The following is a 14,245-nucleotide window of genomic DNA, read 5'->3' on the forward strand; positions in this document are numbered from 1 at the left end:
CGAGGTAGGGGCCTTGATAGGGTCCCCCATACATGGTTGCTAGGCTATCTATCAATCCTGAGAATGGATTTGGTGACATTGTCTGTCATATCCTAGAAGGAAAGCACATGTCTTAGGAAGGGAAGCTTCAACAGCCTTTGTCATGGTAAAGCGTGGGGCCGAACTGTTTTTACCCTCAAGGTATTTGTAGGAGTCACACCGCATTTATTGTTATATAGAATATGTCCAATGTTCATTCTACACCTAGAGATATGAAAAGATCATATCCTTGGTCTTCTAAGACATGGTATTTACTTACATTTCCACATGACAAGGCCATATGTTGTGAGTAGGTGTATAAGATAAAGCGTAACTGGGATGGTTGTATAATCAAGTACAAGGCAAGGTCACTTGCTAAATGGTTTGTGAACTTATGGGATACACTTTGGAGTGACTCTCTCAACATGGAAATTGTAAGGTCCATGATAGCTTTGGTTGCATCTCGTGGGGGTGGTATCTTCACTAGATGAACGTGAAGAATTCATTTATGAATGTGGATTTTTAGGAAGAGGTCTCGTTTGCAAGATTTTGAATTTTCTCCCTTGCAGGCTTTGATACCAGTGACATGATCTTGGTGTACAAGGAGTAATCTCTCACCACACTTAGCCTTCAAACTAGAATTGAATGACCATGTACAAATAAATCAAATTGTAGAATAACATATGATAGCACATAAAAGCATGAAGAAAAATAACACAAGACAACCATTGGGTGCAATCTTCCCTCTCGACGCGAGTGGCTCCACTTCCACACGTATGCATTTTTGATATTTTCTCACAATCAGAACAAGGAGCCATAATTAGATTTCCTTACAAAATTGGGCTTGTCTTTTACAAAAATAACCATAAGTCATTCAACTAAGGTACAACTATAAATAATTGCACCCACATATGTACAAATTATAGCATGTCCCAACTATACAAAATGGGTGGCGAACATAATAACAAAATGTTGGCACGTGCCCAAATAACTCTGCATGATATTATAAACGTTAAATATGCGCTATGTACAAGCTTGCATCCATATGATATTCTCATCAAATAAATGAAATAACTATGCACGATACTGTAAATGTTAAATATGCACTATCTATAAGCCTACAACCATATGGCGTCCTCATCAACTATTACTCACAATAATCTTAATCATGTTAGTTACACGCAATCAATTGCACTCCTCACAATCAATCCCAACATGACAACATAAAACAGATCATCTCCTTGGTCTTCTAAGAAATGGTATTTACTTACATTTCTAGTTGACAAGGCCTTACGTTGTGAGTAGGTGTATAAGATAAAGCATAACTTCGATGGTTCTATAATTAAGTATAAGGTAAGATCACTTGCTAAATAATTTATAGACTTATGGGATAGACTATGGAGAGACTTTGTAAGATGGAAACTTTAAGATCCATGATGGCTTTGGTTGCATCTCGTGAATGGCATCTTCATTAGATGAATATGAAGAATGCATTTATGAATGGGGATTTTTAGGAAGAGGTTTGTCCAAAGGTCCTTACTTTTGGTTTCCTTTGTCTAAGGGTCAAGCCTTTCTTTGAAGTTTGGCTTCTCATTTTGTAAGATTTTGAATTTTCTCTCTTGGCTTTGATACTAGTGACATGATCTTGGTACAAGGAGTAATCTCTCACCACACACTTATCCTTTCAACTAGAATTGAACGACCATGTGTACATAAAGCAAACTATGAAAAAACATATGATAGCACATAAAAGCATGAAAAAAATAACGGAGGACCATTGGGTGTAATCTCCCCTCCTGACATGAGTGTCTCCACTTCCACACACGGGTATTTTTGACATTTTCTCACAATTAAATCAAAGAGTCATAATGAGATTTCCTTACAAAATTGGTTTTGTCTTTTATAAAAATAATCATAAGTTATATAACTAAGGCTATAACCATTTTCAAAGTTTGCATTATTTGCCCTGTTATTTTATCCAAATGTTTAGCACACATCTTATTATCAAGAGGAAGTGTAAGACCAGCTTTTGCGGTCGACATCAAAGATAGAATTACATATGATGCTAAAGGCTATTATACCACATGCCACAAATGGATGTGTCCACTTTAGATGTAACTATAAATTACTATGTGAAGAATATTTTTGGATTTCTTTGACCTGCATTTTTTCGCTATCACATGGTACATCTCCATCACGTGGACATTACGAGATTGTGAGCCTACACTTACATTAGATAATTTTTCCTCTTTGGCTAAAGACTCTTTATGTGATACATGTGGTGAAGATAACATAGAAATCCTTTTGTTTTAAAAAAACTTAGTAACATCATGTTGTTTAATAAACTTATAAAAGCTATTTTTACATCATGAGGTGAATTTGAACATTTATATGTATTTACAACCAATGGCACATAAATTATCTTTAATGTGGTTGGCTCCACTAGTAAATTCATTTTACATTGCAACTTAGATGTTGTTGTGACGTAATTTCTACATTTGGAAAAGAATTTATTTTATTTAACTTGATTAAAAATTTAAAAAACGTAACAATATTAAAATTTACTATTATTTATTAAGTTCTAAAAGTTATTATCATTCTAAAACTTTATGAAGTAACATAATGTTTTTACTATTATAATTTTTAATTTATATTTTATTTACCATAAGTTTGAAGTTTTACCTCTTTTGTTCAGGAGGGAAAAAAATTCAATGAAGATGTTTGAAAAGCATTTGCTCAATGTTGCACCCTCGTATTATTAATATGGTGGGATGTGCTCCATTTTGAAAGTCCTCTTATATGAAGAGTAGTGTTGTGGGTAGCACTTGGGCAATCGACAGTTCCTAGTTTAGACACTAGATGATGGTGGCCAAATGTGGATAGATGGTTAGGGGACGACTTATGTAGATTTGGCAATTGGCAAGTAGGATGTATGCTTATGTAATCTATTTGACCAAGTAATTATGACCAAACTTTGCAAACATGTGGGGGTGGGCCCCTTCCACATGGTTGCAAAGTTTGGTTCCCATCGGAGCATGTTTGGGTACGATGGTATGGGGAAGGCCCGGATTTTCCATGGCCTCTTAAGCACCAAGAGACTTGAAAAATCCGCACTGGACACTAATTACCAATCCAAACATGCTCCGATTATGACTAAATTTTGCATGCATGTGGGGGTGGGCTCCTCCCACATTCTTGCAAAGTTTGGTTCCCATCGGAGCATGTTTGTGTACGATGGTATGGGGAAGGCCCGGATTTTCCATGCCCTCTTAAGCACCAAGAGACTTGAAAAATCCGCACTGGGCACTAATTACCAATCCAAACATGCTTCGATTGTTGTGACCAAACTTTGCAAACATGTGGGAGTGGGCCCCTCCCACATGCTTGCAAAGTTTGGTTCCCATCGGAGCATGTTTGGGTATGATGGTATGGGGAAGGCCCGGATTTTCCATGGCCTCTTAAGCACCAAGAGACTTGAAAAATTCGCACTGGCCGCTAATTACAAATCCAAATATGCTCTGATTATGACTAAACTTTGCATGCATGTGGGGGTGGGCTCCCCCCACATGCTTGCAAAGTTTGGTTCCCATCGGAGCATGTTTGGGTACGATGGTATGGCGAAGGCCCGGATTTTCCATGGCCTCTTAAGCACCGAGACTCAAAAAATCCACACTGGCCGCTAATTACCAATCTAAACATGCTTCGATTGTCACCAAACTTTGCAAACATGTGGGGGTAGGCCCTTCCCACATGCTTGCAAAGTTTGGTTCCCATTGGAGCATGTTTGGGTACGATGGTATGGGGAAGGCCCGGATTTTCCATGGCCTCTTAAGCACCAAGAGACTTGAAAAATCCACACTGGGCACTAATTACCAATCCAAACATGCTTTGATTGTGACCAAACTTTGCAAACATGTGGGAGTGGGCCCCTCCCACATGCTTGCAAAGTTTGGTTCCCATCAGAGCATGTTTGGGTACGATGGTATGGGGAAGGCCCGGATTTTCCATGGCCTCTTAAGCACCAAGAGACTTGAAAAATCCGCACTGGGCACTAATTACCAATCCAAACATGCTTTGATTGTGACCAAACTTTGCAAACATGTGGGGGTGGGCCCCTCCCACATTCTTGCAAAGTTTGGTTCCCATCGGAGCATGTTTGGGTACGATGGTATGGAGAAGGCCCGGATTTTCCATGGCCTCTTAAGCACCAAGAGACTTGCAAAATCCACACTAGCCGCTAATTAACAATCCAAACATACTCCGATTATGACCAAACTTTGCAAACATGTGGGGATGGGCCCCTTCCACATTGTTGCAAAGTTTGGTTCCCATCAGAGCATGTTTGGGTACGATGGTATGGGGAAGGCTCGGATTTTCCATGGCCTCTTAAGCACCAAGAGACTTGAAAAAACCGCACTGAACACTAATTATCAATCCAAACATGCTCCGATTATGACTAAACTTTGCATGCATGTGGGGGTGGGCTCCCCCCACATGCTTGCAAAGTTTGGTTCCCATTGGAGCATGTTTGGGTACGATGGTATGGCGAAGGCCCGGATTTTCCATGGCCTCTTAAGCACCAAGAGACTTGAAAAATCCGCACTGGGCACTAATTACCAATCCAAACATGCTTCTATTGTGACCAAACTTTGTAAACATGTGGGAGTGGGCCCCTCCCACATGCTTACAAAGTTTGGTTCCCATCGGAGCATGTTTGGGTATGATGGTATGGGGAAGGCCCGGATTTTCCATGGCCTCTTAAGCGCCAAGAGACTTGAAAAATTTGCACTGGCCGCTGATTACCAATCCAAACATGCTCTGATTATGACTAAACTTTGCATGCATGTGGGGGTGGGCTCCCCCCACATGCTTGCAAAGTTTGGTTCCCATCGGAGCATGTTTGGGTACGATGGTATGGGGAAGGCCCGGATTTTCCATGGCCTCTTAAGCACCAAGAGACTCAAAAAATCCACACTGGCCGCTAATTACCAATCTAAACATGCTTCGATTGTCACCAAACTTTGCAAACATGTGCGGGTGGGCCCCTCCCACATGCTTGCAAAGATTGGTTCCCATCGGAGCATGTGGGGGTGGGCCCCTCCCACATGCTTGCAAAGTTTGGTTCCCATCGGAGCATATTTGGGTATGATGTTATGGGGAAGGCCCGGATTTTCCATGGCCTCTTAAGCACCAAGAGACTCAAAAAATCCACACTGGCCGCTAATTACCGATTCAAACATGCTCCGATTGTGACCAAACTTTGCAAACATGTGGGGGTGGGCCCCTCCCACATGCATGCAAAGTTTGGTTCCCATCGGAGCATGTTTGTGTATGATGGTATGGGGAAGGCCCGGATTTTCCATGGCCTCTTAAGTACCAAGAGACTTGAAAAATCCACACTGGGCACTAATTACCAATCCAAACATGCTTTGATTGTGACCAAACTTTGCAAACATGTGGGAGTGGGCCCCTCCCACATGCTTGCAAAGTTTGGTTCCCATCGGAGCATGTTTGGGTACGATGGTATGGGGAAGGCCCAGATTTTCCATGGCCTCTTAAGCACCAAGAGACTTGAAAAATCCATGCTGGCCGCTAATTACCAATCCAAACATGCTCTGATTATGACTAAAATTTGTATGCATGTGGGGGTTGGCTCCCCCCACATGCTTGTAAAGTTTGGTTCCCATCGGAGCATGTTTGGGTGCGATGGTATGGGGAAGGCTCGGATTTTCCATGGCCTCTTAAGCACTAAGAGACTCGAAAAATCCACACTGGCTGCTAATTACCAATCCAAATATGCTCTGATCGTGACCAAACTTTGCAAGCATGTGGGGGTGGGTCCCCCCCACATGCTTGCAAAGTTTGGTTTCCATCGGAGCATGTTTGAGTACGATGGGATGGGAAAGGCCCAGATTTTCCATGGCCTCTTAAGCACCAAGAGACTTGAAATATCCACAGTGGGCACTAATTACTAACCCAATCATGCTCCGATGGGAACCAAACTTTGCAAACATGTGGGAGTGGGCTCCCCCCAAAGTGTGGTTCCCCCCATTGGAGCATGTTTGGGTACGATGGTATGGAGATTTTCAACAAACAATATGATAGCCAAACTGTTAAAATTTTTAAAAAAATCAACAACATCAACTAAAATGTAATGATACTCAATAATGAAAAAACTCATAATGATATAAACATCAAATAAGTACATTAGAATGAAAATGAGCTACCCCAGCTAGTCTGAGGTTAGTCATTGTTCATAAATCTAAGTACAATGTAAGTGAGCTAACCCAGCTAGTCTGAGCTTAGTTACTATCAACGGCAACCCAATCAAAATCGTCATCTCTAACTGATGGTGCCCTCGATGTGCACGTCGAGGGCTGCTGTGCACGTCGAGGAGGCTGTGCCGGCTGCGGGGGTCGTCGAACGTCTGCGGAGAGGTCTGCCTCAAAGGCATGATCATGAGCTGGTGCCGGTGTACTCGGGAGCTCACAAGTCCCATAAGCTGCTATAGTCCTCTCCCTCTCTCTACGTCGTGCTACTGCAAGATGTCTCTCTCTGTAAATCCAAAATCTATAATCAACAATGGTACGTGTCTGCCACTCTGCTCGTGTAAGCTCCTCTGCTGCTGTAAGGACATGTTGCTCATGAGAAGCAGCACTGCTGCTAGCACCATCACCCGAGGTGCCACTAGGACCAGCACCACCCACATGCTTGTATGCTGTGATCTGGCTCTCGTGAAGGACTCTCTGGTATGCATCAAACTCATGTGCACTCCACAATCTCTGGAGGCACCTCAAGCTCCTGATCTCTATCATCGAAGGCGTCGAGTTCCAAGTCAGTAGTAGCTGAGGTAAAATCAATAGGCCTGCCAATCCTGGCATCTACTCGAACGAGGACTGGGTGAAGATCATCAATGCCCAAAACTCTATATGTCGCTAGGTCGACACGTGCATGGCAAGAGGGACATGCTGAGAAGCGTACTAGCTCTTGGGTGATGCAAGACAAATGGAAAAAATGTCCACATCCCATGGCATATCCACCAGTACTATCAATGTCCTCGATACATAGAGCGCAGCAGACATCACGTAGGAATGGTGGTGCATCCTGAGGGAGAGGTCATCGAAAAACCTCTATAACACGCCGTGGATATAAAGGCAAGTAAGGCACTGTCACGTCTGAGGATCCACGGAACTCTCGAACATGCAGCATCAACTGCTCAGTCCTATGCTGTGCAATCCACTCCATAATCTGGTGATGCTGTGCCTTAGTTTGAGCCTACACAAAAAAGTAAAGCATAAAAATAATTGATTAGTCTCTCTCATCAGGTATTACTTAAAGAAATTTATAACTTAGGATCTTAATTATAACTCTTTTACCTACCTACTGGATGTCAGATTCTCTCACATGTCTTGCCTCTGCAGCAGTAGCTGCCTCTGCCGTCTGTAATGTAGCTCTAAGGCGGTCAATCTCCGCTCTCGCCTCTACCAACTCCTGAGTGAGTCTCTCAGTGGTAGGTGTGGGACCCTACGTGACACAATCAACCATGCCGCTCATGTGAAAATATAGAAAAGTACATATAAACATTAAATAAATGACCAAAAAAACTTAAGAAGTAATAAATATGTAAATACCTTGACATTTGTCATCGGTATCGATCGTGAGAACAAGCGCACCATGTGCTGGATGCTCTCCGTGGTACTCCGTACATCGAGATGCCAACCTGGGTGCCAAGAGCCTCGACTGTCGACATAGGCACAAATGAAGGATCTGTAGGAGCTACACGAAGGGCTGGTGCACCACCACACCCGACGGATGGCTAGTGTAATCCACCTCCTCCCCTAAGACAAACTCCGCATATAATTGCTTTGCGAAGTATATGGAAATTTGGCGGTTGTTCGGCATCCTCCCATATGCGACAACATATCGACTATAGATATGTGCCGCCATACGAGGATGCGAACACTGCGAAATAGTAAGGGGCTTGCCCGCCCCAGGCCTCATCCCACGACTATCGAGGAAAAGATCTAAGTAGGCTCCATCCCTAATCGGACCAAGATCATAGACCTGACGATATGTCAGGCCATGTGACACGAGCAGTGCGATGGTGGGCTATCCACTCATCTACATAAACAATATCATGAAGGCTACGAAGGGACGAAAGCATCGTCTCCGAGTCTGCCACAATATGTAATGTAGACGGTGTGTCTCTAGCACTCCTACGATAGTTGCTAACTCGCGGTCTATCTCCACGATGAGGTCCACAATAGACGAGCGGCCCTCCTTGTGTGACTCCATGCTAAAACCTAAGCCTAAGACAAAGGTCCAATGTGAAAGGTCCAATGTGAAGGGTCCAATGTTTAGTGCTAAGTAGCACTAATGAAGCTATAAAACAATGCTAATGGGCCCACTAATGCTAATCCAAATCAAGAGAGCAAGGAGAGTGCAAACGACTTCTGACAATGAGGCAAAAAAAAAGTTTTTCGATTTTATAACCTTGAACAAGGTTCAGTGGCATCATGCACTTTAGGGTTTGCAAGGTGTACGCTCTCGATTTTAGGGTTAGTGAAACAAACGGCCAAGATACACACTTAATTTTAGGGTTGGTGAAGGATCGACGACTGAGATTTGATATTAGTATCTAGTTTGAGGTACATGGAAAGCTTAGATTTTAAGTCATTACCACGACCGGGTATGTCGACGGTCGAGATTCATTAAATACCTCGATCGAGATATTTAAACGGCTGGGATCGCATCTTCTAATGTGCATGAATGGACGGTGGAGATTGCATCTCTGTACCTCGAACGAGATATTTGGACGGTGGAGATTGCATCTCTGTACCTCGAATGAGATATTTGGATGATGGAAATTGCATCTCTTTACCTCGAACGAGGTATTTCAATGCTCAAGATTTGATCTCAATATCTCGTTCGAGATATGTGGACGGTGGAGATTGTATCCCTATACCTCGAACAATGAATGGTCGAGATTTTATTTCAGTATCTCGTTCAAGATACGTGGACGGTGGAGATGGGCTAGTCAAATATGCCTAGGGGGATACATCGTGGCATTGATGTGGATCCGAGTGGCATGAATATCTCGATCGAGATAATGTGGTGGCAGTGACCTGTATTGGTGACATGGAGGATGATTGGAAACCCGGACCTGCTAGCGCGGCATTAGTTGGTATCTCGTTTGAGATATGTCGCTTTAGGCTTGGGAGGCACATGTCGTGTTTTAATTCATGGCAATATCACGATTGAGGTACTCCGCTCAAGATGCGTGGATGTCCCAATTTTAGAGAGAGTGAACGAAAGTGAGTACCCTCATCTTGCAACCGCCCTTGGGTATTCCGGGATTCCTGAGGAAGATTGGGTCCTTAACCTCCAGGGGTCAGTCCCTGGGATGATTCCTAGGCAGAAATCCCCTCATGACCCAGCATCCCCCATCATCTCCCTGGATGCCAGCACTTTGGTGTCAGCAGAATCGCTTCACCTCTCATATTTTTTTTATCTATTATCTCCTCACCCGGAGTACTTCGCCTCCCCTTGTTTGATGCATTTCTCTCCAGGAGTACTTCGCCTCCCCTTGTTTGATGCATTTCTCTCTTTACACACCACTCGCCCCTTTTACTGGGCTGCACTCATCTCCACTGTTCTTCGCTCCACCGTTGCCCATCTCACATCTACACGCACACCAGCTTTATGCTTTGCTGGTTCATTATTCACACACAGGCACGTTACTTTTACACTCACTCAATGGCCCATCCTAAGCGCCATCCCTCACCCGACACTGGTTCCCCCTCATGACCTCGCACCCGAGCCTGCCTCCTTAGAGAGCAGCCATCATTGCCATCCATCCCACGGCCACCCTTGTCACATCGACATCCACTCCACCCCCACCCTCATCATCAACAGCTTGCCCACCATCGACATCCATCCCACGGCCACCCTTGTCATCGACATCCATCCCATGGCCACCCTCGTCATCGACATCCATTCCACCCCCACCCTCATCATCATCGACACCTTGCCCACCATCGACATCCATCCCATCCCCGCCCACGTCATCGACATCCACTCCACCCCCACCCTTGTCATCCATGGACACTTTGCTCATCATCGACATCCCCCCACTACCACCTTCCAGCAGAGCGGAAGCAGCTCCCTCTTACGCGGGGCAGGGTTTCCCACTGGGGGCCTCGCCCTCGAATGTCTGGGCACGAGATAAGCTGGTGGTCATTCTGAAAATCGAAACCGGGAAAATTTTCCATGCCCGAAAAATGGGGACAATTCCACCATTTTGAATTTCTTAACGAATTTTTCTAACGAGGTCAAGATACTGAACTAATTTTCATCTGATTAAACCAAAGTATTACAGACTTAACTTGAAGGAATCAATGCTTTTTTCCTAATTGAATCAGGCACAGCCGTTGATCTATTCATTTGAGAAGTCTTCAGGTTATTATTTAACTATTCGAGTTCTTGGCTTTCCGTGTTCTTGCTTGACCATTGTCTGCATGGTCTACTACTGCATTGTGAACACACTTCCATCTGTTGTATTTATGATGATTTGCACTGATCGTCTTCTTCTACGACCTTCTAGTGTTGGTTCAAATAGAAACCTTCTTGCTTTAACACCCCCAATGGAAGGTTTCTTAGGTACATTCTTCCCATCCTTTGACCTTTTTTCATCTTGTTCAATTTTTGCATGTCCACGATGCAAACCAATGTCTGATAGAACTTTCTCTAGTGCTTTGATGGATGTAACCTTTGTTGTATGGAATGTAGAGTCCATTCAAAACATATGTATAAAAATAAGAGTTTTTCAATGATTGTGCAAAGATCATGCATTGTACAAATGTGGACACTTGACAATGGAATATCGAGAATTGGCTTGAAGTTTGGGTCTTTCAAGTGCCTATCCGGTTATGCTGATAGGGGATGCTCACCTCGGTCTTTTGAGCCAGAAGAGTTGGTTTATTTGAAAGTTCCTAAAGATTCTCAAACTTTGTCAATAGGAAAGTGCTTAAAATTTTCTCCTAGATATTGTGGTCCATAGAGGTCAGATTGGCATGGTTGCGTATAAATTAAAACTACCTCCACATGTCAAATTTCATCCAGTCTTTCATGTCAGTAGACTGAAAGAGAAGTTGGGAGGTGAGGTAGCTACAGAGATCTTTAGGGTTTTTAACAATGAGTAGCATATAGTTAGCCAGTAACCCAATATGCCACTCTAGAACGAAGCACATTGAGCTGCATTATCACTTTGTGAGGGAGAAGGTTCTAGCAACAGCAGAGGTGATGTAGATCTGGTGTATGTCGACAGAGAGGATCAGGTGGATGACATCTTCATGAAGGCATTGGGCATAGAGAAGCTCCACAAGTTTAGGAGTGTACTTAGAGTGTAGTGTATGGAGTTAAGCTCGAGAGGGAGTGTTGAGATATCAAGATCAACTTGTGCTATAGCAGACATTGATGACCCGCCTGGGTGATAGCTTCCACGCTTATTATCACTTTGTGAGGAAGAAGGTTCTAGCAACAGCAGGTGATGTAGATCTGGTGTATGTCAACACAAAGGATCAAGTGGCTGACATCATGAAGACATTGGGCATATAGAAACTCCATAAGTCTAGGAGCTTACTTAGAGTGTAGTGTGTGGAGTTGAGCTCGAGAGGGAGTGTTGAGATATCAAGATCAACTAGTGCTATAGGAAACATTGATGACCTGCCTGGGTGATAGCTTCCACACTTATTATCCCTTTGTGAGGAAGAAGGTTCTAGCAACAGCCAGTGATGTAGATCTCGTGTATATCAACACAGAGGATCAAGTGATTGACATCTTCATGAAGGTATTGGGCATAGAGAAGCTTCACAAAGTTTAGGAGCTTACTTAGAGTGTAGTGTGCAGAGTTGAGCTCGAGAGGGAGTGTTAAGATATCAAGCTCAACTAGTGCTATAGAAAACATTGATGACTTGCTTGGGTGATAGCTTTCACACTTATGCCACTAGCATGGTTGGTGAGATTATGGTTGATATGTCACCAGTGGGATGACAAGTTGTGTGATAGCCACTTTGGAGTACTAGAGTTATGGCATAGTTATAACGCCAGCTCATATAGTTGGGTTCACACTATGGACATACCATTGGTATTTTATTGTAGGTACTATCCCTTTATGTATGTACTCTTATCTTTTAGTTATATGGTTTTAGAGAAGAGAAGAAGATAGAAGAAAATTCAGCCATCCATCTCTCTCTTGTGTCTTGCACTCTATGTGTGTGTGTGTGTGTTTTCTTGCAAGGAACTCAAGCTCTCCCTCTCCCCCACGTTCTCTTCAACATTATCTCATAACACGATATCTCCACAGATCCTAGCAAGGTATGACTCATTCTTGAGCTACCACCCCCTACTAACATCATCAAGGGATTCTAGCGATTCATGGGGCATGTATTTTATTACTGGTGTTTCATCTTTATGTATGCCAATATAGCTCATCCCCTTTACGTACTCCGCTGATTTTTGAATAGATAGAAGAATGCCAATAAGCGTACGATACTCTCAAAAAAGAATTGGCAAGCGCTCCCATTTTAAGATCCCCTAATTGTGGGAAATCATATTCTATGTCCACATAGATGCCTCTGCTTTCTCAATTGGTTGTGTGCTGGCTCAACCTAGAGAACACAACAGGGATTTCCCTGTTAGCTTCGCTAGTCACCAATTGAATGAACCAAAACAAAATTATACCACCACGGAAAAAGAAGGGTTGGCCATGGTCTATACAATTAAAAAGTTTCATCATTACCTTCTGGCAACCAAATTTGTTTTCTTTGTAGACCATCACGCTCTTCTTTATCTAGTGAATAAACCTTGCACCACAGGCAAGATCACCAGATGGCTCCTAATCCTACTAGATTTTGATTTTACTATCATGGTATGTAAAGGCTCCCAACATGTATTTGCTAACCATATGTCGTGTATCCCTAACGGAGAGCCACCGGTGGGTGTGGATGATGACTTGCCACAAATGCCCCCCTATTCCAACTATGCTTGATTCCTAAATGGGGAGAGAAAGTTGCACACTTCCCAGCTAATGGTCTAACCCACCGAAGCATTAATCAACAAGGATCGGGCAAGACATCTCATGAAGAAATCCACCCCCTATCAATTGATCGCAGGGAAACTCTACAAATAAGGAAAAGATGGAATAATGAGACGCAGTGTCCGCGAGGATGAATACGTCTTTATTTTGGAACAAGCCCACTCTTAAGTCGTAGGTGGACACTTCGTAGCAGATACCACTAGTCGAAATATCATTCTAGTAGGCTTATGGGGCCAACTTTATTTGGGAGATGGTTGGAAGCCATCTGCATGACTCTCATCTCTTAGATGTTGATCTTCATTAGCTTGTTGACTCCTCATCCAATCACCTTTGACACATTCATGGAGATTACAATAGCTTCACCTTGATGAGTAAAGTGGTGCGCTCATATGAGCCTGCTATAGCTAAAGAGGCTCTTGCTCTTCCTAAGTGGCAGGCAGCCATGGAGGCCGAGATTGATTCCATTGAAAGGAATGGTACATGGGAGCTTTTGCATAGCTAGGTCATTGGGGTCAAGTGGGTCTTTAAGACCAAGTTTCATGCCGAGGTTCTTTGGACAAACACAAAGCTAGATTGGTTACAAAGGGGTATTCTCAAATTGAGGATATTGACTAATGAGGAAACTTTTTCCCCTATAGCTAGACACACCACTATCTAGACAGTTCTTGCTCTCTCCGCTCATCCTTACTAGCCAGTTTTTAGATGGATGTCCCTTTCTCAATGGTGACTTGCATGAGGAGGTCTATATTGGAACAACCTCTAGGTTTTCAAGTTCCTAGGCACAAGGGTAAGGTGTACAGATTGGACAAAGCCCTTTATGGTTTGAACAAACACCCAAGGCATGGTATGACAAGATTGATGCATTCTTTCTTTCCTTTGGTTTCCAAAGATGCTTTGCATACAGCAATTTCTATGTCTTTGCTCAGGATGCTTTGATCTATTTGAGCGTCTTATATGTTGATGATTTGTTGATCCCTCATCACTGATTGAATAGCTCTGATCAAATTTAGATGATTGATATAGTACTTCTCCACTCCTTTCTTGGTATGGAGGTCTATCAGAATCCTAATGGAGTTTTCCTTAACTAGTACAAATATCTACAATTGCGCCTTATGTTGAAATATGCAAGTG

The sequence above is a fragment of the Cibotium barometz genome, chromosome 8 (genome assembly GCF_041138505.1).
Source record: "Cibotium barometz isolate CiBa-2024 chromosome 8, ASM4113850v1, whole genome shotgun sequence".
Classification (NCBI taxonomy): Eukaryota; Viridiplantae; Streptophyta; class Polypodiopsida; order Cyatheales; family Cibotiaceae; genus Cibotium; species Cibotium barometz.